At 40.5% G+C, this 26,434-nt stretch overlaps 1 protein-coding gene across 7 annotated transcripts in view; it reads right to left on the reverse strand.

Moving 5' to 3' along the window:
- Positions 1 to 26,434, reverse strand: part of large2 (LARGE xylosyl- and glucuronyltransferase 2) — a 145,911-nt gene that overhangs the window by 46,971 nt on the left and 72,506 nt on the right. The window contains exon 1 of one of the 7 annotated variants that reach the window (XM_033621675.2): positions 13,063 to 13,316. The exons of 3 other annotated variants lie outside the window; for them this stretch is intronic. The gene's annotated coding sequence lies outside the window, so the exon portion shown is untranslated. Of the gene's footprint in view, positions 1 to 13; positions 135 to 12,870; positions 13,034 to 13,062; positions 13,317 to 26,434 lie in introns of those variants that run through there. 3 more of the 7 variants (XM_033621685.2, XM_078162033.1, XM_078162037.1) reach the window with 3 other exon arrangements.

Below are 26,434 nucleotides of genomic sequence, written 5' to 3' on the forward strand. Positions count from 1 at the left end.
TGTAACTGCTTACCCTGTTAGCATTTGCTGGGGGGCTGGAGCCTATCCCAGCTGTCACTGGGCAAGAGGTGGGGTACTCCCTGGACGGGTCACCAGACTATAACAGGGCTGATATCTGGGCGAATTAAGGGTTTATTACAACCAGAGCTGGTGATTTCTGGAACAGTAGAGAGACAAACCAAGATGTTTATTTTTTAGTTTTATTTTGTTTCCGTTTACTTTGAATGAAGTGTATTTTACCAGAATAGAATTCCTGTTTATTGAAATGGAGTCTAATGGCTTTGGCTATAGCAATTTCAGGGGTGTTTCTGGTCAAGCAAAAAGGATCTTACTCTTTAACAGAAGGGCCTGTCCCTGTAGGGATCCATTCCAAATGGTTGTCAGACACTAAGAATAATAATCTGAAATGAACTTTTAGACTTAAAGGAAACAGATGATAACTAGTGTTGTGGTAGGAAACATTTATTTATTCTGCGTTATGGTCGGAAGCTTGGAAGGAGAAGAAAACAACAGACAACTGACAATTTGCAGAAGATTTACAAGATTAAATGCAATTTCTAGTTAAAAATAATGTGATTATCTGCTGTAAATGTGGATCAAAATGAGTACAGGAATCCGCTCAAACACTCTGCCAGAGCTCTAAACTTTCCAAGTGCATGGAGATGATTTATGAGTTAATTAGTGAGGTTGATGTATGCGCTGTATGTCGTTAAGAGCAATGAAAGGTGCTGAGATGGGAGGAAAAGGGAGGAGAGAAGAGATGGAAAGAACACAGAGAGAGAGAGGATGAGGAGCAGGAGCAGGAGCAGAGAGGAGAGGAGAGGAGAGGAGAGGAGAGGAGAGAAGAGGAGAGGAGAGGAGAGAAAAATTAAATAATAGAAAAGGATAAGATGAGGTTATAAAGCATGGGAGAGGGGGGATAAAGAAAAGACACAAAAATATAGATGAGGAGAGGCAAAAAAGAAAGAAAGAAAAGGCCAAATAAAGATGAGAAACAAAGAGGTTAAATGAAAGAAAACAGAAAAGATGGTGAAAGACGAGGAGATAAGGAAAGGAAAGATGCGGAGGCTGCAAAATTAAGAGAATCAAAGAGAATAAAGGAAGATTTAGGAAACAGAGAGGAGATGAAACTGCACAAGGAGACAGAAAAGAGAAAAGAGAGAGTAAATAAGGTCCAGGCTGAGTTGTGGATGTGGGGGTGTATTGGCCTTTCAGCCTCTAACACTCATAAACCCAGCGAGGATATAAAAGTGAGGGACAGTGCCACTAAAGAGGAGTTTAATAGGCAGCTTTTGTTGATTCTGCAGGAGCTGCACAAAACGCTTACACGTCTGGGCTCTAATTGTAGCCGTAAAAACAAAAGACTCGGCCAGTGATGTGAGGGGGAAGCGCCGGAGGACTGCGGCGGTCTGCAGCCTTCTCGGTCATCTAATCAGCGCTGAGAACAGCACTGGAGGGACGGCAGGGGCTGTGTGGGTGGCACCGAGGTGGAGGCACAACAAATAACTCTGTCTAATGGCTGTAAATGAAACTACAACACACCCGCTACAGAAAGTAAGCGCTCACACCGTTTCTGAACATTCTTCTAATTCTGAGAGTGAATTTGGCTCTGAAATCCACTGAGCTGTGTAATGGTAAACATTTACTGCATAACGACAAGGACTGAGTTAAAAGATAACCAGACTCATTAGGGTTCATTGTCATGGAAACATGGATATTTGGACAAAATTCCAAGACACTCAGTAGTTTCTGTCTGACCAGTCTGAACAGTTAACATGGCTACAAATGTGTAAAACTCAACTGTGCTCCAGTTAACTCACAGGTTTAAAGGAATAGTTCAACATTTTGGGGAATATGTTTATTTACTTTGTCTCAGAGTGATACGAAGGCGGGTTAGGGTCGTGTTAAAGAAAAAAAATCTAAAATTACGAGACCAAAGTCGTAAAACTACGAGAATAAAGTCGTAATATAAAAAGAATGAAGTCGTAATTGTGGGAGAAAAAAAGTCACATAATAAGACCGGAAAGTTGGGTAACATGGTGTAAAAAAGCAACAAAGTGTGTATATTTTAGCAGTACCAAAGTTATATAACGTGTTACCAACAGGATTTCAGGTAATATTATTACATCTGTGACTTTTTTTCTCCTAATATTACAAGTTTAATCTCGTAATATTTCAGCTTTATTCTTACACACTGTTTATGACTTTATCTTTGTAGATTTACAATTTTATTCTCGAAATCTAAGATCTTTTTCCTTTAACATGGCCCTTATCCTCCTTTGTAGAGTGAAATGATTTGAAAAAATCTACACTGATGAAATACTGGGTTAATGTTACCCAGTACTCTTGGGTAGAAAACTATTTGGTTACCAAAGTCATGATAACAGGTTGTTTTGACCCAATGCTAACATATGGTATTTGTGGTGGCCCACCATAATTAAAACATCTGCCGCCACGTTTTGATATTCTATTTTGGAGCTGGGCTCTTTTTAGGAGCGCTAGTGGAATACATACAGTACAGGCCAAAAGTTTGGACACACCTTCTCATTCAATGCGTTTTCTTTATTTTCATGACTATTTATATTGTAGATTCTCACTGAAGGCATCAAAACTATGAATGAACACATGTGGAGTTATGTACTTAACAAAAAAAGGTGAAATAACTGAAAACATGTTTTATATTCTAGTTTCTTCAAAATAGCCACCCTTTGCTCTGATTACTGCTTTGCACACTCTTGGCATTCTCTCCATGAGCTTCAAGAGGTAGTCACCTGAAATGGTTTCCACTTCACAGGTGTGCCTTATCAGGGTTAATTAGTGGAATTTCTTGCTTTATCAATGGGGTTGGGACCATCAGTTGTGTTGTGCAGAAGTCAGGTTAATACACAGCCGACAGCCCTATTGGACAACTGTTAAAATTCATATTATGGCAAGAACCAATCAGCTAACTAAAGAAAAACCAGTGGCCATCATTACTTTAAGAAATGAAGGTCAGTCAGTCCGGAAAATTGCAAAAACTTTAAATGTGTCCCCAAGTGGAGTCGCAAAAACCATCAAGCGCTACAACGAAACTGGCACACATGAGGACCGACCCAGGAAAGGAAGACCAAGAGTCACCTCTGCTTCTGAGGATAAGTTCATCCGAGTCACCAGCCTCAGAAATGGCAAGTTAACAGCAGCTCAGATCAGAGACCAGATGAATGCCACACAGAGTTCTAGCAGCAGACCCATCTCTAGAACAACTGTTAAGAGGAGACTGCGCCAATCAGGCCTTCATGGTCAAATAGCTGCTAGGAAACCACTGCTAAGGAGAGGCAACAAGCAGAAGAGATTTGTTTGGGCCAAGAAACACAAGGAATGGACATTAGACCAGTGGAAATCTGTGCTTTGGTCTGATGAGTCCAAATTTGAGATCTTTGGTTCCAACCGCCGTGTCTTTGTGAGACGCAGAAAAGGTGAACGGATGGATTCCACATGCCTGGTTCCCACTGTGAAGCATGGAGGAGGAGGTGTGATGGTGTGGGGGTGTTTTGCTGGTGACACTGTTGGGGATTTATTCAAAATTGAAGGCACACTGAACCAGCATGGCTACCACAGCATCCTGCAGCGACATGCCATCCCATCCGGTTTGCGTTTAGTTGGACGATCATTTATTTTTCAACAGGACAATGACCCCAAACACACCTCCAGGCTGTGTAAGGGCTATTTGACCAAGAAGGAGAGTGATGGAGTGCTGCGGCAGATGACCTGGCCTCCACAGTCACCGGACCTGAACCCAATCCAGATGGTTTGGGGTGAGCTGGACCGCAGAGTGAAGGCAAAGGGGCCAACAAGTGCTAAACACCTCTGGGAACTCCTTCAAGACTTTTGGAAAACCATTTCAGGTGACTACCTCTTGAAGCTCATGGAGAGAATGCCAAGAGTGTGCAAAGCAGTAATCAGAGCAAAGGGTGGCTATTTTATAGAAACTAGAATATAAAACATGTTTTCAGTTATTTCACCTTTTTTTGTTAAGTACATAACTCCACATGTGTTCATTCATAGTTTTGATGCCTTCAGTGAGAATCTACAATGTAAATAGTCATGAAAATAAAGAAAACGCATTGAATGAGAAGGTGTGTCCAAACTTTTGGCCTGTACTGTATAACATTCAGTTCTTATCTGCAACACACTCTCACAGCACAGAGTGTTCTCTTGGCACAGACAGAGCAGTAGAAAGTCAGGCAAATTGAGAGTGAAGCATAACCATTCATTGCACTGGGTCTAAAAGTTCCCCTGCAGCAGCTGCTCCTCTAATCCATTGATCTGATGTGATCAGCACTGATTGGACCAACTGATCAATTATCTACCCTGCAACTTAAAACTCCACAATTGCTGAAAAAAGAATGAACTCATGAAGCGATCCACCTGTGCTCCATTGACGGACCAGCAAAAAATTCCAAATTCAGAAAGGGGAACACAAACTGATACATAAAGACATGGGCAAGAAAAAAAAACCACAATGGAAAGTTGGTTAGACACAACACTGAGTGTGGGGGTGGACTTACTGTCCTTGGCCAGGAGCTCACACTCCTGCAGCAGTGTCACGACTCGTGGGTTGGGAATCAGTGATCTAGAACATCTTCCCCAATTCATTATCTACATAACAGCTCCAGACTTTGTATCTTTTGACATCAGAAATTTGAGTTTAAGCACTCTAGTTTTTCACTCTAGCGACCCCCCCCCCCCCCCCCCCCCCCCCACACACACACACACACACACACACACACTCCCCCATCAGCTACTGCCACACATGATTTCTGATTCTGTGGGAAACACTGAATAAGCTTTAACAGATTGATGCTAAAGAGACAAAGTGAAAGAAAACTCCTGATAAACAAATAATTTCTTTGAATCATGGGATTGTACCCGCAGGGAGTCTTTCCCCATAGTGAATCCTGTCAGTCAAAGCTGCAGGGGGAACATATGATAATGCAATTACCAGCTGAAAGAAGTGCTTTGGTCCAGCGGCTACGTCCCCATTCAAACTGAAGGGCTTTTTAGCACCGAGCTAATCGCATAAGAGATAGCCCTGATTAAGAGAATAATCAGCAGGCGCTTCCTGCGTTAGAGGAGGATGGAGATAAGAGTGGAGATGGGTAATCAACTCCACTCACTCTATCTGTCGACCTTACTGACCCAAGCGCGCGCACACGCGCGCGCACACACACACACACACAGAAATAAGTATGTGTGAGAAATAAGAATGTGTGTCTGTCATTCTGTCCTGACAGAACACACACAGCTTTACATCTCGCTGACTTTAAAGGTGATCCTGTTTTGTGTCTGAAATAACAAAGCTGTAAACAAACTCATACAACATGCCGCTGCCTTAACACTCAGTGTTAATATACTACAGTAATCTAATTATCCCTCCCAGCTTCTCATCATATATATTAAGCGGTTTTCATGTCCAGCAGGAAGGCGTCACATTAAGGTTTTTTTTTTTTTATCCTATAATGTTTGTTTCACACAGCTCACCGTCCTCCACAGAGAACCTGGAGGCTTTCGGAAAAGCTGAAACATGTTTTTCAGGTAGACAGAACAGCAGTTTATAGACAGACTAATTCCTGTCCACATTTTAGATTTACAAAAGTAACCCGTTACAGTTATATATTGTGTTTTAGCAGTAATGAAGTAATATAATGCATTACCATCAGGATTTCGGGTAATGTTATTACATTTACATTGTCATATAACGTGTTACCACCTGAAATAAACTGTTAATTGTTTTTATTTTTCATTTATCCACACCCCTCCACTTCCGCCACCAGTAAACATATCCCCTGAAGGTTGTGTGCTGTCATTTCATTATACCCTTCATTACAGGCCTAGAAAGGTGCTAGTGATCGGCAGATCTGGGACTATGTGTTATCATGTTCAATGTGTTTCCATTGATACACCTGTAATGTCTACAATGTATCCTGTTCTGCTTTTGTGTCCTACAGCTGCTAGAAAGCAGCGGGGATAAGTATACTATGTAAGTGTACTAGATGTTGGACGTTTTTCCATTCACATCCCCTACAACTGCAGAGCAACGGCGGCACACAGTCCCTTTCTTATGCACAGCTCTCTCTCTAGTGCTGCTGGAGCGGACTGACACATCAGAACCCGGCAGGTGGTTCATCCAGCTCTTGTGTATTCATTTGACCTTGTCAACGTGACTTAATCGCACGCCATTCTGTTTGATTTGCTATTCTCAACATGTGTTTATTTTGTTTTATATCATAGGTCCACAAATATTTATCCATATCTCATAATTATCAGACTTTGATCCTCCACTATTATTAATAAAAGCAGGGGACTTTAATACAAAGTGGTAACCACTGTATGTGAATGTATGAATGCGTCAGACCTGTGCAGCACTGGACTTGAAATGAACTGTAATAAACTGGAGTTTCTGTGCTTTGATTACCTGCTGTGAAACAACATGACCCTCATCCATTTAAAATCAACATTAGTTCCTCTGAGGTCACTTTGGTCAAAGTAATGCAAAAGTATTGTAATAAGTAACATCTCTACATAGAGAGTAATACTGTAAAATAACTTATTGCTTTCAAATGAAGGTAACTAGTAATACATAATGTATTACATTTTAAGAGTAACTTGCCCAACATTTTTAACCAATACCATACACAGATAACATACCCATCCACTAACAAAACACAACAATCTGAAAAATCAACCAGCAATCATCCGTCACACAAATCTATACTGACTTGCTCAGTTTATCCTGATGTGACAAATATGTTATAATATTGTCCAACATTTCACTACCAGGATAAATCCACCTGACCTGAGGTCCGCAGACTGTTAAATGTTTTCTTATTAAGTCCCACTTTATTCTCAACAATCTCCATGACTCCAGAACACAGCTGTGACCTGCTGGACTGACTTCAATAACAATTAAACTTCATGACTGGATGTCATCATGACTACTAGGGCATGCTGTACAGAAATTAGTAATTATCAACTTGGCTCAGGTCTGGTGGGAAATCTTGTTCAATCAGGAAGACAGCAACTAAAGATAACAATGACTAAGCACTCTGTTCAGAGCGACCCGAACTTTTAACTTCAGGATCCTTCTCTCTCATCAGTTTCATGTTCAAATGAAAATCCTGCTCCCCTGTTTTGTTTATCATCGCCATCTACAGGATTTCTGTGTACTGATGGAGTCTAAACTCAGTGTCCAATGTGTGGAAAACTGCCATTGCAGATTCTAAAGAATGGCTGTTCTTCATCTTCTACCCTCCGGCGTTGCTGTTTATCATGTTTCAGCATCTTCCTGCCCTATTTTTCCTCCTCACCCTCCGCCTCATGACTCTGCTCTCATCAAAGGCCTGCTGCTGCTCTTCTTTCCCCCAGACCAGCATCATAGCACTGCAGCAGCTCTTTGGGAGGAACATACCTTTTCTTCCGTCCTGCATCGTGAAAACGGACGACTCCTTTGGACAATACTGTCTCGATTACAGCTCTCAGTGCAAGAGAGGAGACACACTATCAACACATAATGCCAAAACTGAAACAGCTTCTTTAAACAAACACCAAAATGAGGCGCAAATGTAAATATTTAAAAAATGGGAAACACAAAGTGATGAAATCTAAGACAAAATCAAAAGCAGAGCTTTGGATGCAAAAACCAAAATGTTATTTTGATATTGTTTTACATGTATCACAAAAGGGAAATTAGATATGACTTAAAATGAGCAAAAGCAAAGACCTTGAAAGCATCAATGTTGACTGAAATAGAAACATTTAATAAACTACTGAGAGATGAAGATGAAAGCTCTGGAAAAATCTAGTTACCCGACCTCATGTTTGTATTTGTCAAACTACTCTTCCCAAGGTCAACAATGAATCATCGTTCTAAGTAATTGCTGTATCAGCTAACATCACAAGGAATCAGGTGCTGTCTGCGTCAAAATCTAGTTTTAAGCATCGGCCCAAATTGTAAATGCTAGTTAGTCTGGAAACTCTCAGTTCATTCTCTTTTTCCAAGGGGTGTTGTCAATGAACTAGACCAAAATGCCTCTAGATGTGATTGAACAGGCCTAAAACCCATCAGTGACACAAAATATGACGCATCACTGAACAACGGAAAAATCTGAACAGACTACAGGGTGCAGCTGTGATGGTGGAGAATTAATATGTCTGTGAAAAAGTTTTGCTGTTTTGCCATCAGAATTTGAAAACAGTACTTGTTGTTCAGAAAGGTCCATGTTAGCTGCAGCCATCTAGGTTGTTTTCAAAAATTCCATGAACATCACTCCTCTTCATCATAGACTGCATAAAATAATGGACGTAGCTACTGCAATGTCATCCACTGGTTTGTGTGCTGCCATTTTGAGGTCAGCAATGCGCCAATTGCTGCCAGTAGTGGCCATATCTGGATAAGGGGGTGGAGCTGTGGAGGGGCAAGGGGTGAAGCTGACTCTCATGGTGCTTCTCAGAGGCAAGGAAGGATCCTTAAACTTTTGAAGTTCAAGGAGGCTACATCATCAAATTCCACCAAAGGACAGTTCCAATGTCAATGATCTTTTGAATTCTACCAAAGACCAAATCTTTCCTTCAGAGAATTTTCAAGGATGCATGTGTGTATCCTCAGCAGACATGAAGTACCCACAATTCTTTGTGCACCATTTGCCAGAATTAAAAGCGGGGCCTTTTCAGTGACACACACCTGGGCACTCACTTGCCTGTTCCAATGTGTGTTCACTGAATGCTAGGTAGGAGTCTTGCCTAGCCTCTGTAGGACCCTTGAAAGGACCCGTCCTACCAAGGAACAATCCTTGACTTGGCTTTGAGAAGCACCAATACACTGTGGTGACACCTCGCAGACAACTTGTTAATGTAGTTGCCACACCCTTAAATATGCGTAACTTAACACCTTTGTAAAATGTAAATTGTTATATATGTCGTGTTCACACCGAGAAAGTGAATTACATATAAAGTCAGTGTAAAGACGTAATTACATGCAAATTCTTGCCGGGCAGCGTGATGGGCACGACATGAATGATGCAAAATACGCAAATAAAGCGAGTAGTGTGATTTCACATCATACACTTATTCACCAGAGTTGAAAAATCTGAACACAAGCGACCAATACATGCCGTGAGAGCCAATCAGCATTGAGATGCCACGGTTTCCCGTTTGGTGTGAACACAATGTTAGAGTTAATAATTGTTTTTTTATGTTGACTTAAATACTCCAAGACCTGGTCTCCAGGTCACTTCTCATTTCTGCTGATGTCATGATACAGCATCTGTACACTAACGTAGATTTTAGTTTATTGAGCAAACAACTAAATATTTTGGAAGGATAATGAAGCATGAATTGCTTTACTCCCCCTCAATATCTACACATGTGCGTTTGATGTATTTAGAAGTCCTGATCTGGGTAAACAGAGGCTACACGTCGCTAAAACTTCACAGCACTACTGCATATTGCTTAATTCATGTGTGTCGAATAAAAATTACCACAATAAAATCTGGAAAAGCAGAGAAAGCAAAGAAAAACTGTACACATTACACAGATAGTTTTCCTCAGGCCTCCTAGCAGGTTAATCCCGCTGGTAAACAGAACATACATATTTCATCATAGAGATTCACAAGTCAAATATAGCTCATCATTTCTTCCTCTTTTAACACTTCCTGTCCTCGCTTGTTATATATATTTTTTGTGTTCTCTGACAGTAGTGAGTTGCCGTATTAGGTCGACTGTAAGGTTCATCCTCCTCTTCTGATTTTAATTTGATTCCTTTAGGTCACAGAGGCGTGCTCGACTTAATCTGCTGTACTGTCGGGACACTGGCCTGCTCTGTAAAGTCGCGTGTATTTCTTTGTGATTTATCAGAGTAAGCTGATGTGGGATTAGTGGGTTTGTGACCGGGGACGACCTTTTCATTTCATTTCCCAGCAGTCCCACAGACACAGGCAGGAATTCACAATGATACACCGCTCTCTCCTTCTGCCTTTGTCTCTTTGTCTTTCTCACAGATGAACTGGACCACGTTTCTCATTTTACACTCTGTACACCACACTAGGTTTTACATTATAACTGCTGCTGCTACTGTTATTGTGGGGATTCTGCAAATTCTGTTTTTAACATGCTGTATGTTAATTTGTTATTGGCATCTTGATAACTCGACATATAAGCATTAAGCATTCTGGGTTATGGCATTTTTAAATACATAAGTGTAAGTGTATATTCAATGTAATGCTGATCATTATAGAACCTTAGAGCAGTAAGACTGATTTAAGAAGCTTATTAAATAATATTTCTATAAGCAGTACAAAAAGAGACATAAAGATGCAAGCTGCCAATCCAGTAAAACAAGGTTAATGAAACTAAACATAATTAGAGCACTTTTAAAATCTTTTTTGCTCCATTTTTTCTTCAGACAAGGACATGATGTTTGTTAATGATTAAGCTGTAATCTTCAGATATCATTGCCATTCAGACTGTTCTAAGGTAGTATTAATATTTTTGTATTAAAAACTCATCAACTGTAAACTTAAAATATGGCTGTTCAACCTTAATAAACTTTTCAATCTAACTTTTTCTTTTGTCCCCTGAGATCTGATTTTGGAAGCTGCATGTTTTGCCATATTTTGGAAAACGGTGTGCTGGAAATATAGTAGTATATGCAGTGGAGAGGTTTTGAGTTAGAGAAGTAGTTTACTGCTGGAAAGATGGTCTATTCATGAAACTGGTCTGTCTATGCAGTTAAAAGATGCAAATACTTTTGAAATTGATTCTATATGACCAAGCGGCAACCTCTGCTTGGTCATATAGAAAAAAATATATAGCAAAAATCAAGCCAACAGGATAGTGCTAAATTGCAGTTCCTTGAGTCCAGCCACTCAAGGCTGGGCACAGAAGCCAGTCAATCCCGATAGACCCCCATGTCGAAATGCCCAACTTTACAGCAGAAATAAACATGTATACAGACTGGTACAAAAAAGGGGGGTGAATCTTAAAATAACTCAGCAATTACATTTTATTCACGTCTAAAGTCCAATTACACAAACCACTTTGAGTGACAAGCCTTCTGTCGACAGTGTCCCCACCCTCTTGATCAGATCCACCCCTCACTTCCTCACAGCTCCACCTTCCTGGCCAATTATGGTCACTTCTGGCTCCAAAAACAGATGATGGCAAGATGGCAACGGCCAAGATGCCAAACTTGAGGTTTCAAAATGGGAGTCCAAAAACCAAGTGGTGACGTCAGAGCAGCTACATCCATTATTTTTATAGTCTATCAACATGACCAGAGAAAACAGAGAAAAGGACTGTGGCACTCACCCTTTCACAAGAGGTGGAAAATCTACAACTACCAGAATGCACTGCACTGCACCGAACGAAAAACCCTCCTGCTCTAGTGTGCTGTAATGCAAACTTGGCAGTTTTTCACAGGAAACAATATGGCAATTGGCTGGTATCTCGTATTACAGTTAAACAGTTAGCTAAAATATGTTTCTGAAAACATTTCCAGCGTGAAATAGGCAACACAGTAACACGGAGGTTTATGTTTGATCTGCACTGCTTACTTTTACCATTAGTTTTCTGTATTTTCAGCCTCCGTTTTTAATACTTTTAATACCAATACTTTAAACAGTATGGTGCTCGCTTGCTGCTCACAAATTTTCAAATTACAGCCAAACAGTGTGCCACAATGTGTTTTCGATGACATTTTAGGTGAGAAACAGGCAAGAGAGAAGCAGAACCTATGTTTTTTTTCTTTTTTTTTTTTTTGGATCACTGCCTAGTTTTTAGGAGCGGAATCACCAGAGGATCCATGATATGATATTATTACGTTACTTAAGTCACGATAAAATATTTTGCAATATATTGCAATTTCTTACCCTTTTTTAACTGTAAATTATGTCCCCAAAAGGAAAACTTCATCAACATTGGTTTTATCTTGGTCATATCACTGGTTTCCCCACAGCAGCAAAATGTATCTAGTGGACTGCAATTGATTTTGTCATTTGGCACTGTGTAATGATACAATATTGCCAATCAAAAATATCGCGGTACTGTGCTGTATGGATTTTTTCCCCCACCCCTACTAGTTTTACTGTTTGATCTGCCTTTGATCTTTGTTAGAGAGAAAGAGGTGCAGGTCTCTCTCTCTTGATCTGCTTCTATACGTGTTTGTTCAGTGGTGATGGGCATATGAAAATGCAGAGGTAAAATCTGTAGTTCAAGCTACAGCCTTAGAGCCAGAGAAGACTTGAGCTGTGAGATGAGCAGCGAGATCTGGGGCTGGTTAGATGGAGGAAAGTTTACCACAGTCCATTTACACATACTACCTACATTGTTATGATACAAAGCTGGTTGAAAATCGACCATCTATCCCTTTAGCTAACTTTGAAACTCCCCCCACAACCCCCAGTCTAATGCAGGTCAATATAATTTAATTTGTGCTGCTCAAAGATCAACATCATGTCTTGCTTCAATGGACAAATGGAAGACAAATATCTTAAAACCTTGACAAATGAGACCCAAACTATCTACGCGGACAGAAACCACAGGAGGTGAGGTAAAACAGCATGTCTGCTTGTAAGACATCACTACACACATCAAGAAAACCGCCATCTCCTCCAGCACATCGAAGCAGGCAGGTGTAACGATGCCTTGTAATAACATCTCAAAGGCAAACAGATAAATAAAAGTCAGCGGTCGCTTGAGAGATGAAAAAAGCTTTGATGAATCAAAAGACAGAAACCAGACGAGAAGAGAAGCTGAAAGAACAATCTGCACTACAAAAGCTCTGCTCACAGCACTGAATGGAAGATAGTTGCGCACCTCCTTCTCCTCTATACTCACATACACACAGAGACAAGTATGTCTTCAACACCTTTTAACAGTCATCCAATGCCCCTTGATTGATGTTCAATTCTGCAGTGTCTTAAATTAAACTGAGTGAACAGAATGACGACGCACAAACATGCCAAACAAAACCCTTCTGAATGCACACACGGAAAAAGTTAACCAGTAACCTTTGCCCTGTTGTCCTACCTGGATATTTCCTCCCTGCGCTCAGTGTGATCTAAACATGTGGTTACAAGTCCAAGTTCAGCTGCACAGAGCGGGCTGATTCCTCTTCCTCCTTCTCCCCTCCTTCCTCCTAATCCTCCTCTTTCAGAGCTTTCCAGCTCTGACAATAAACTCCAGAGCTCTTTTCTTTCTCTCAGCAGACTTTTGTCCCAATTCTTCAACCTCTGTCGCTGCTTCATGCCCTCCTTTCCTTCCCTCTGCCAGCTCTCCTCCCACTGCTTCTCTTCCACCCTCCTCCTTCTCCTCCCCGTGCACAAACACGCCATAAATCGCCTCCACCTCCAAGGGAGCGGCTCTGATTTCAGCCCCCTCTCCTTCCTCTCCTCTCCGGGCTTTCTCTGAAGCAAGTTCAGCTCCGTCAGACAGATGGGAGGAGAAAGGTGGAAAGAGGAGAAATAAAAGAGAGAAAAGAGTGGTGTCACCTAACATACTGTCAGGAATAATAGAGAGGAGCTTTGTCTTTTTTTTTTTTTAAAAGAGTGGAATGCAAAAGTATTTAAGACAAAAAAAAAGAAGCCTCAGGGTTTGGTTGCCTCAGTGTGTGCTTGAGCATAACCTCTGATAAGCATTTTGCACAGCATTGTTCACTTTAAACAAATGAACCAATCACCTGCAACTGGTCAACAACCAGAGGGGCTAAGTGTAGCTCTAGACTTAAAAGTTCAATGTGTAAGATTAAGGCCCTTTTTAGACGACAACGGTTCCTCTAAAAACGGAAAAGTCTGTCCTTTGTGTTTTAAAAAACTTCTGCGTTTATATGACGACGTTATTGAAACAATCCCCGTTCACATGGAGCCGCTAAATCTACTGTAAACACTGTAGTATGCACGCCAGGCCAATGGGTGGCAGTGTAAATCTACAAAGCAACACCACGGCATGATGCCATGCGCCTGCGCTGAAGCGCCTTCCTCTACAATGCGGTGATTACAAACCAAAACAAAGAAGACACACTGGCGAAAGCATGCACAGGTAACTTTGTCTGGATGGACGACGAGGTGGAGTTGCTACAGTAACAGATCTACACTTCACTTCAAATCAGCAGGGTGAGCAGCACAAACAGAGCTCGGCATTGTTGTTGTGATGGTCGGCATGCCTAGTGACTGGAACTGTAATGCGCATGTGTGAAAAGTCTCAAAGGAACTGCATATTGCAAGTTTACATGACAACGGAGACGCTGCCATTTCCAAAAAATTGCACTCTGGAACCCATTTTCAAATCGTTGTGTTTTCAGGCACCCAAAATGCAGCTGTCATGTAAACGATCAGCCAAAACGCAACTAAAGTTTACCGGTTTCAGTTGAAATCGTTGTTGTATAAACGGGACCTTAGGGGGATTTAGTGGCATCTAGCAGTGAGAACTGCAGATTGCAACCAGCTAAAACTTTTCCTGGGAAGAATTCCTTCAGTGTTCATTGTTCAGGAGGTTTTTACCTAGAGCCCAATTATTCGCAGAGGTCACCCCCTCTCCAAAACAAATAGACCACAGGTCTCATTTATAAAACAATGCATAGGATCCATACTAAATATGTATGTACGGACAAAAGCCAAAAATGGTGCGCACCAAAAAATATTTAACAATTTCTACAATCAGGTTTCCACCTCACCATCTGCGTCCCCAATTTCCCGTCTCCAGAATATTCATAAGATTTTATATCACAACTTCTGTGGGAAGTGTTGTGTTGTGCGTACGCAATGTTAACAAATGAGACCCCGTGTGATTTAAACTGGAAAAACTAAATAAAACAGTTTTACATCACAAAAAAGTGTCTCTCCGAAGCTGTTCACGTCACAGACAGGTGGCTCGCCCAGAGCATGGTAATATGTGGTCACCTTTTTTCTCTTACAACTTAAGATCCAGACATTCAGGAGGTTTTTACCAGGAGCTGAATTATCTGCAGAGGTATCTTCCTCTCCAAAACAAACAGACTTTGGGATTTAAACCAGTAGAAACACTGAGTAAAACAGTTTCATGTTACAAATCAGGGTTTTCCCAACACTACTAGCTACAGTGGCTGACATGAAAAATCGAAAGTCCCTATCTAAAGCCAGTGTTTGGTTTGTCCGCTCTGGGCTACTGTGAAAATATGGCGGGGAACGTGGCAATCTCAATAGACAAGAACCTGCTCCCTATGTATATAGAAACGGTTCATTCTAAGCTAAAGAAACACAAAAGCTCTTACTTTCAGGTGATGATACACTAAGGACAATACACTTGTTATATTCAATTTCTGCCAATATATCCCTCTAAATCCTACACACTGGACCTTCAAAGTCAGATGTATCTTTTGCTGAACACCGTGGAGCCTGATCATCAGACTGTTGCCATTTCATTTCACCTCATTAATTTATCCTGACATTGTGATCACATTAGCACATTTGGAGTTGTTATTTCTGTGAGTCAGCTGACAACAACCTGTACAGTTACAAACATCTCATCCACACTTGCCACCATTGTTCTGTTGATAGTCAGTAGCTTATTGATTTGGCTCTGGGCCAGGACAATGCCCCATCCTTAATCCTGCCTACAATGCTTCAATTGTTTGTCCAATGAACACAACATCAGACATACTTCAATGACTGAAAATATAAAGAAAAGATCTGAGCAACAATTCAGGCCTGGCTAATGTCTAAGTAAAATTATGTAACATGAGCTAACATTCATGTTTAATAACCCTTATTGTTCAAACTACGGCAGATGACAGTATGACCCTAAATATGGAAAGGCATTTTTTCTTAGTCCATGAGTGACCTATCGAACCATTCATTTATTTATTCATTCATTTATTTTTCCTAACCACTTATTCTGTTAGGTGTGTGTGTGTGTGTGTGTGTGTGGGGGGGGGGGGGGGGGGGGGGGGTCTGGAGCCTATCCCAGCTGACATTGGGCGAGAGGCAGGGTACACCCTGGACAGGTCACCAGACTATCACAGGGCTAACACATAGAGACAGACAACCATTAACGTCCACATTCACACCTACAGCTAATTTCCAGTCATCAGTTAACCTCCATGTATTGGACTGTGGGAGGAAGCCGGAGTACCCGGAGACAACCCACGCTGACACTTTGAAAACATGCAAGCTCCACAAAGAGGGGCTCCCCCATTCCAGGGTTCCAAGCCCCCACCCTGGGTTCAAACCAGGAATCCTCCAAACCACCATGCCGCCCACCTAGCAAACCAGATTAACTGAAATTGAAATCTCAAACCCTTTACACCGAGATCCCGCAATACTGCCACAAAGAGACCCTTCATTACGCTGATTTTGCTTTTTTACACACATCCAAACAACACAGGCAACATGCTGCCCCAGTGTGTGATTTTTTTATCGCATGCAGGTGTTCAGGAAGCAAAAGAGGTGGGATTTGAAACACAACAGCATCAGCGTCTAGCGTGGCACACTGTTTAACATACACATCGAACAGCGCTATCTCAACAACTATGGTACAACAAGGCAATAACACTATATTACCATCCCTGTTATATAGCGGCTCTCGTCTCTCCAATATATACAAAACAGAGTTATTCCACCTTTAAGCCACTAGCGGAGGTAATAACAGAGCCGAATCGACATCTGTATATAAAGTGCGAGCTGGCAGGAAGGGATGGGTGTGTCTGTTTGAAGTGTCAGTGTAACATGTGTGACCCACCCGTTTGTAGACATTTTCGGTTGGAAAATGTCTACGAATTGGAGAGACATATATGTCTCTCCAATTCGTAGACATTTTTGGTTGCTCATTTTCTTAGCTGAGTTAGCTGCTAGCTGCTTTTTAAATCTCACGGGGGTGGGTCACACATGTTACACTTCAAACAGTCACACCCATCCCTATACAGATGTCTAAGGTTTAACCTTAGATAAATGCTATTTTCCTGTAAATGGACAAACATGGATCAAGCCTTAGGAGTATCAAACAAGCCAGGGATGTTCTTAAGAGCAGTAAAAGGTTTCACAAAAGCAGTTTCTTCATAATTATATAGAAAACACAATGGAGATCATTTTAATGCTAGAGCTCAGATTGTTGCCACCAAAACACAAAGATTTTTTAAGTACATTGGTGGTTAAACATTCACACAGAATTTCATATCATTTACTAAATCCAGGACACCACTGTACAACAGTTACTAATCCATGTTTTGAACATATTAACTACTCTAGATTAAGGTTCTGGTTTAATATATAACCTGTACAGGAAACTGGTCTTTGATGGTGAATTCCTCTGGCTGTGACCTGCACACTTCCTGGCCTGGTGTAGACGCCATTTAACAAACAGCTGGAGTACCTGCAGTTCGCAAATATTTGCTTGTACTTTTGTAATTTCCAAACATGATTTAGTTCGAATAGAATTCATCCTGGCTCATCCTGTGCCTGGGGGTATTAAGGTAAGTTCCCTAATAACAAATGCATCTTGAAGGAGTGAGCAGCCTGTAATTATGGAGTACACAGACCTACATTGTGCTTGGCTGTGCCGGGCCGGTCAGAGCACGCTGCATGCCTGAGCTAACGAAGCTCCGCTGATAGATGCTTCATTAAGGACAGAGATCAGTGGAGTGGATCAGCGGGGAGGCTGGGAACTGACTGCAGCTCTTATCTCCTCTCCGGAAACAACTCGCACTCCAACTGAAGTCGTTGCCTAGGGGGAAACTCTACACCACGTGAGCAATGCCAGGGACGTCTGTAATCACCTTCTGTAATGTAAACTGTGTGCAGAGCCCAAGGCAACTTCTACCTGGATCTTAACCTTTTTCAGCTTATTCCAGGTAGGCCATTTTGTGGGCTTTTTTTTTTTTCCCAGCCTCACTCTTAGTCTGGGTCAAATACCCTTGCTAGTTTTTAATCATATTTACTCAAACTGAAACTGTTTTTTAGTCAAGTTTTGGTTGACTAAAAGACAGGGCAATTTATTTTTATCTTTTAAAACAATTTCCATATAGTTTTAGTTAGGGATGCATGATGATGTCGGCACAACATTGGTATTGGCTTTAAAATGATATATCATAATCGGTCAACATGCAGATAATATCAGTGTGTCATTGGTATCGGCCAAAATCAGCTTTAAAATGAATTTGCCAATATGCTTTTTTTCATTTGCATAATCAATAAATAGTAAATGCATTGAAAAGTATTGCATTTTATATCTCCATCTACTGGTGGGCCATCATGATAAGAGTACTATGCATACATAATATGATGTCAATTCCACTACAGAAGAGACTTGATGATCACTAAAAACTAGGTGCGGAAAAAAGTGGACATATCAATATCATTATCAGTTATCGGTCAAATGAGTTACATATCGACATATCAGATAGTGAATCAAAACTGTTAGTCTTTTATAGTCATCAGATTATACTGAACATTTCAGTCAATCTAGTCTGAAACTATATTTGTTCCTATACCGATACTACTATCAGATATGCCTCCAATACTGTCTAAAATGAGTCTATGAACAAATGTAAAACCACAGATTTTTTTGGAATAAACTTTAAAATAGTTTCACACCAGGATAAAATGGGAGTTTTCATCCATTCTTCTTTACTGCTCTAAAACAATAGCCTACACAAGGTTTATGTTGTGCAGCCATTGGAAAACTATTGTTTTAGAGCAACTGATTTCCGGTAAGTGGTTTGACCTTTGCCATGAGCAAAATGTCAGCAATTTGGCAAAATTTTACACTGGAAGGTCCAACACTAAACACCAGTTTAGGCATTAACTTGGGCCATGCCATACAACAATGACAGTCATCATTTCCCATTCATACAGGGTTATTAATAGATTTTTTCCCCCTCTAATTTTCTTAATTCTCTTATTTCACATAACATTTCATCTTATCATTACTTGATGAAAAACACACTATGAATGATTAAGAATGCAGCCTTGCAGAAAGTGTCTGGTCTAGAGGTCTGATGGTATCAATCTAAATGAAATACATCCAGACAAGGAATATGTTCTGATCCGCATATTTATTTTTCACCAATGATTCAACAACTGTCCTGGAGCCCAATACTGTCAGTGAAACTATTATAAAACTATGAGAGCTGTACAGACAATAAAGGTTTTAAAACCAAGTTTTTGATTGCCCAAAGTACATGACAAGCCCTGTTGTTACTGGATATGTTTACATGCACACTAATATTCTACTGTTATTCCGAACCTCACAATATTTGGAATTTGATGCGGATCACGTTAACAGTATATTCTGTTTGGATTTTCCGAATTCAGCTTTTTCCGATTAAGACATGGGATATGCCGGTATTACTCAGGTTTTAATAGCCTTATTTGGACATGGTACAGCATGTTAGGAATATGTGTCTCAACTAGGGTTCTTACCATTTGCAACACATGGCCTGTTGTCCATTTACAGTCGGCTCTGTGTATTGTCATGGATACATTGTACACAAACCAACTCGCCAGTAGTTTTTAAGCCTAAGGTAGAGATGCATGCCCAAAAGAAAAGCTCACATTTCTGGTCGGAAAAATAATCACACCAACTTTTAAACATTATGAAAGACTCAGATATCGGCAGGATTTTGGCTATGAGCAACTATCACGACACCGACCTTTTCAAGAGGGTGGATGAAGGCATTAAAGAGAGAGGCTGTGTTCACACAGTCCAACAAGTCCGCCAGTGGTAGGAAACTTAGAAAATGTCCTATTTTGATAAAAAAGGAGCAAAATGTCAAGCGGCTCCAGTCATTCCACTGTTCTTTACTTTGACGTGATAAATGACATGTTAGGGCACGTTAATCTGAGCATGCACAGCTGCATGTAAATAGGAATCTTAGTGGAATATTCAATAATTAGCAAGTCTGTGATATATTGTAACCTTTTTTTGTCGAAGAAAATAAAGTAATTTTAGTTTGTTTTTTTTTTACATTTTATTTTTTCTTTCATCAGCAGTACTGAATGTTGATATAGCCACAATTAGGGCTGCCACGATTAGTCGACTAATCGATGACTAATCGACTATTAAAATAATCGGTGACTATTTTAGTAGTCGACTAATCGGTTTGAGTCATTTTTCATAGAAAAGTACTATAAAAATACCCCAAAATACTCTTACTACAGCTTCTTACATTCAGATATTGGCAGCTTTACACACTCTCCTGTGACAGTGAACTAAATCCCTTTGGCGTGAGTATGAAACAAGACATTAGATGATGTAATTTTGGGGTTTGGGCGAGACAGACCGACATTTTTCAACATTTTAACACATTTTTCGATGAAATGATTAGTCGACTAATCGCAGACATAATCGACAGATTAGTCGACAATGAAAATAATCGTTAGTGGCAGCCCTAGTCACAATTGGCATTAACTGTCATTGGTTCTACCTCATTACTGTCCTGTCTTAGTCATGGGGAAAAAAAGTTCATTGACAAACATATCTAGTATTGCAATTTTTGTTAAGAAAAACAGTGTCATTCTATAGCTAAAGAGAGCCAAATCTCCTTTATAAGATCACCTCTGTTCCATCAGACTCAGTCAGATACTGTGTTTCTTTGATCGTCTTTTTCTAAAGAGCTGAAACATGATGGATTTTTATTTCCATTTCCTAAGATACTTATCTACTACTTTACTGGACAGTTAAGACCCGAGCACTTTGTATTTTTTAAAGCATAAGTCTGATGATAATCTTATGAAAAGACCCAAACCAACAGTGAATGACAATCCTAAGAAGTATTGTGTCTATAAAAGCCTGATGTATATTCTTCCTCTGTGCCACAGGGCTCCATTGTTGTTGAAAAACTATTAAAAACACATCAATGAGCCACACTGTGATACCAGGTGACATTCCTTCATTACCATGAACACGCACATTGTAGTTAATCTTACAAGTTAATATACACTATCCTGCTGCCACAAATACTCATTAGATCACCAAATGTAGATTAATCCGCTGCTGAAATTAGTCCCTAACAAATGCAGCATTTCCTCCTGTTCGTTTCTCATAACTTTGTCACAACCAACAACAATATATCCCATGAGTCTTCAACAGCTGCAGCTCCCATGAGGCTCAGACAGAGCTTCTGTAGTTAACAAAGTAATGTCTCTTGTATCTTTAACTTTTTATATCAAGGGGGGGGGGACTGTAGTGAGAACCCTTATTTCTCCTCTGAGATAAAACCAGGTTTTAACAAACAGAGGTCGGCAGGTCAATAATACTTGCAGCAATTCACTCCTGGAAAAACATCATTTTTTATTGCCTGCTGTCCTCTGGCTGCGAGCTGTGCTGTCAGGTGACCGTTCTCTGGACAACTTGACAACTTAACATCAACACTTCCCTTCTTGTTATGGGGTCAGAGGTCAGGTTTACTGGCCCACAGGGGGGTGTTACTGCAGGCTGGTAGCACATAAACAAGAGGAAGGGGAGAGAGGTGAAGAGACGGAGGCTCGAGTTTCCTTGGCAAACATAGAGAGAGTCTGATGGAGGAGGAGGTGGTGGTAATGGGTGTGAGGGGAGTCAGTGGATGGTGGAGGGCAGGGGTGAGAGCTGAGTTTCTCCTGAGCACCTGCTGCACCTCCCTCATCCTCCTCCTGATGACATCCACGGAAGTCTGAACTGTGCCGACTCTCAATATTATCTGCTTCATACCACACTCCCTTCAGCTAAAAATGAACTGTCCAGCTTCGGTTTCAGCATGGAGACATCAGGGAGGCAGACACTGATCTCGCGAGCCAAGTTTAAATCATAAAGTCAATTACCAAAGAAAAGATTAAAAAAAGGTTTTCTCTTATTTAAGCTGAGCTTCCTTTGATGCAAAAGCCACACATTTTTTAGTGATAGAGAAAGTGAAAAACCTCCAGATTATTGCCGTGATCGGTTTTGTTTGTAAAATGAAAATTTCAAACTGCGTGTTAAAGTCAGCTGCTAGTTGGAAACCACATTCATAGTATTCCATCATGTTAATATGTGTTATGAATGCTGCATTGTTGAGCCTACAACTAGGCTACCCTTGTGAGGACACTGTTCTGATTTAAGGGAAGAATATTCTCAGAAACAGAGATAGCATGCATGGGCGGTTGTATTTATACTACTTTAGTACTGCGTGGGCTGACATGTCCTCACAGGTGCAGTTGGCATGTACAATTTAAGCTACACATGGTCGGCCCACACGCTCATGAAGACCTTTGCAGCTTATGTGTATAATCATGTGAACACTGTTAATTTCCAGGGGAGACGGCCTGAAAATATGCCCCATTATCTCTCTACTTTAATGATATCCTCCACCCTTAACTACTTATTTTCTATTGTAACCCAAACCTTACCCTACCTTTAAACTAAATCTTATGCAAACTTCACCAAAAACTACAATTACTGCCTCGCGTTTGTATGCCTCCACTAACCAGTCAACTGGCAGTTTACTAGGGCTGTAGGCAACCAAAGTTATTTTTACCTCTGCTGTGGTGTGTCTGTGTCACTCTGCAGTTACACCTCCAAAACACTAGTCGCCGCAGGAAATAATGGATTAATCCTGGAAAGCTATTGATGATGTTTCTCTTTATGAAAGTAACACAGCGATTATTCGACCATTGAGAATTTGGTTGGAGAGCATAGCGACCAAATAATCGACTAGTCGACCAGGAGACTACAGCCCTACAGTTTACATCAATTTATGCCCAGACTTAGGCTACATGCAGCCATGACAATGCTTCAAATATGGATGTTGCTGCAAAGAAGCAACATATTCTAAAAAATGGATGCCTAACACATTTTTAACCTGGTAGCACAGAAGATCTATACAATCAGTACAATTTTAAGGTGAACACCCAAAATTAGTGTCACCATTTCAGTATCTGACCAAATTTCTCCCCTTCTGTTCCTGAGTTAGCAAGTTAAATAATGTCCAGAAAGGTGTTGTTGCAGAACATGATGTCACAGTGAAGTTGACCTTCAGTTTTGACCAAAAACATGTTCACTCTTTCTTTTCTTCCTTTGACTTTAACCACCAAATTCAAATCAGTTCATTCTTGCATTCATGTGGACGTTTATGTCAAATTTGAAAAAAGTCTGTCAAGGCCCCGACAACCCAGAAACATAATGCCTCTGACCACCGCAATCACCAGAGACATATAAGAAATCATAGCCCTCAAACAGACCTTTGAAAAAGTGACGACCTAAAAAAATGCCCCCACTGTCAAAGTCTAAACTCAAACTGATCATCACCAGCACCATCATAACTAAGAATGATGGTAAAAATTAAAACCAACAGTTTTTTTTTGCAAAATCAGACATAATTTTCCTTTGAAGACAACTGCCCACCTACTTTAAATTCAGAAAGCAGGGGATCAGTGTTTGATATCACTGCAGAGAGGATCTCTCTCCATCTCTTTCAGTGTAAACATGTGCTGCCCTCTGGCTCTCTGCTGCCCACCCACACCACTGTATAAATAATATGACAATAGACTCGCAGTTTACAGATTCTCTTCTCTCTCTCTCTCTCTCTCACACATACATACATACACACACACACACACACACACACACACAAGAGCTCTTCTGTCTGTTTCTCTGTGCTCTGGCTGCCCACACACTGCATATTCATATACACAAAGTCCGCTTCAGGACAGCAGAATGGGTCAGAGGTTCTACTGAGAATTATAAGTGATCAGCTGATGTATATTCAACCTGCTGTTTCTAAGCAAAGAAACAGGTTTATAATGTCCTACAGAGCAAACATACCATAATATAACTATGGGAGTATGTAGGGTTGACGATCGATGCAGATGACTCAACAGTTGCTTGGTCAGTTGCTGAGATCCCTGTCTTTAAAAACTTGCTTTCTTGCACAAAACATTTTTTTTTTTTTTATAACAACTCTTCTCCTCCCTCCAGAGAGAAAACATAAACTCTATAGAGTTTTAAGAAGTTCTGTCAAAGTTGCTTCAACACACAGGAAGTTGTCCATGCCGTCTGTACCACTGCAGGGCCTCAATAAAAATGTAACATGTTTATATCCATTGTCACTGTCCTCTGCCTGCTTTCAGGACGAGTCAAAAACATATGATGTGTCATCACATCAAAGCTATCAGCAGTTACTGGGGCACAGTGCTCGTTAAACTGGACACCAGAGCCCACTGAGGTCATCACTGTTTGCACTTTAGGCCAAGGAAAACTATATTTACTATAAGTATATTTTGGTTCCAGCTCTGAGAACCAACTTTTCTGGTTCTGAACTTATTTATTTTTGGTCCAAATGCTCTGAACAGTTCAAAATAAGGTGCAGGAAGCAAAACAGAACAGGTTCCCTGTTGGTGGAAAAGTGAGTCACAGTGCTGATGTTTCAAGCTTTGTGTTGAGAAGTGTGTCCTTAGGTGCAGCTTTTGTCAGCTTTTACTTGTATGCTTCATTTTTGCAGCCTTAGAAAATTAAATGACATCTGAAATCTGAGAAAATCAAAATGGAAAAGAAATCCAAAGTTAATTTTCTCACTAACTTGCCTCATGGGCTGCAGCTTCCCCCGTGCCTAGTGCGCTGAGGCCCCAGCATTAAATGATATCTGAAAGCCTCAACAACAACATGTCCTTCTGAAAACAAATTTCTCAGTCACTTCAAAGATATACTACACAGGAATTGCCAGTTACTGTTTGGAAACAGTATCACCAGTGAAAGTGAAAATGAGAGCCATCCTCTCATTTTCAACAAGCTTTGTCTGCTTCACGTTTTGTTTTGCTATATTTGCATTGTTTTTCTGCACTGTGTCTGCCATTTTGGTAGCTCCCTCTTTGATGTCTTCTGCTTAATGTTTGGCACCTGGTTGCTACATTTCCATGCTGTCCTGACTTCACCGACGACCTCAGATGTCCTTTGTTATCTTTAGTTGTAAGATATATCCTCATGCAATGCTTTGCATGATATCTAACAAATTAGTGCCCCGCAAATTAGCACCCATACTGGTTAGGTTAGGTTGAGGAAAGGAATAATAGTTGGGTGTGATCACCTGATTAACGTTAAGTTGCATAGTTAATGTTAAATTATATAGGTTAAGTTTAGGAGAGTAAAGATACAAAGGTTAGGTTTTGGGAAACAAAACATGGTTGGGTGATGTCACATAACATACTTTAATAAAGCTACATATTTAACGTGACATGGCTACGAATCTTAAAATTAGTCAAAGTTTAGTTGGTTTCACATGGGACACCGACACTGGTCCTCTGTTTGTTTGACCCATCCACCACCCCAACCATCCTCCTTACGCTGACTTCTGCTCTTTATACTACTTCCTTCTTTACTCCCACCAACGCATTGGTCACATGATTACAGCCTTTCCTGATTACGTGGGTTACATACAAATTACCAGCTCATGATTACAAAGGGTATATATCAATTCTGGTGCGTTACTTTTTGTAGGTATAAACACCAACAGTGCATTAGAACAGCCTGAACTGTAACACATGCAAATACATTAGCAAGCTGTTAGCATTAGCATTAAGCTGAAGCAAAAGTATAGCTTAGACCAATGAAAGTTGACTCTGACAACGCAGAATGGAAGTTGACAGGGTGAGTCTAAAATGGCCACCATATGCACAACTAGATAACACTATAATGTGAGAGAGAAATAAAGTACTTTGTGATTGGGATGGACCGACTGTTCTCAAGATCGAGATCAAACTGTCCTCCCAGTTTTTGGTGGAGAGCAGCTTTGGAAACCTGACATAACATGGAGCTAAGGGAACTGGAGGTGACGGCTGCTCAATCATGTGGTTGAGCTGCAGCTGAAACTCAGCAGAGGCAGAATGAGAGCCTGAGGGCAACAAAACTACCAGCTGCTTTTTCCCTGACTCCACCTCAGACAACATGGTCCATCTGATGCTGCAGGGACACTCTGTCTGCCTCTGTTTGCCCACACACTCAGCCCTTTTCTGCTCATATATGGACAATGACGTCTTTGAATACGCAGCGTTGAACTTTTGGATCCCAAAAGTCCAAAACTTTATCAAGGTTTTCTTGTTGACTTTCAATGACATTTTTAGTAACTTCCGTTACAAACTGTAATGACTCTAATACACAAATTGTGTGGAAAAAAAGAGATGTAACCTTATACTGTCCTAACGTGTTTACAGTTTAAAAAGAAGTCATATCTACAGAATTAAACACGCAACTTTGCCATCTCGTCAATGCTGCCCCAGGTGTTAGTGTTTTAAATTAAAATGGATGTGAAATTAAATGATCATAGAAGTTTATTTCACATTCGGTTTCATTTTTTAGTATTTTAAATGGGATTATATTTAATTTTGTCAGTCCTGGACATTTGTACATGTGAACAGAAAATCAGAACTGGGTCTTTTTCACTACGTGGATTAAATTTAACCTTGCTGGATCAAATCATAAATGTTAC

This window comes from Epinephelus lanceolatus, chromosome 2, assembly GCF_041903045.1.
Source record: "Epinephelus lanceolatus isolate andai-2023 chromosome 2, ASM4190304v1, whole genome shotgun sequence".
NCBI classification, from domain to species: Eukaryota; Metazoa; Chordata; class Actinopteri; order Perciformes; family Serranidae; genus Epinephelus; species Epinephelus lanceolatus.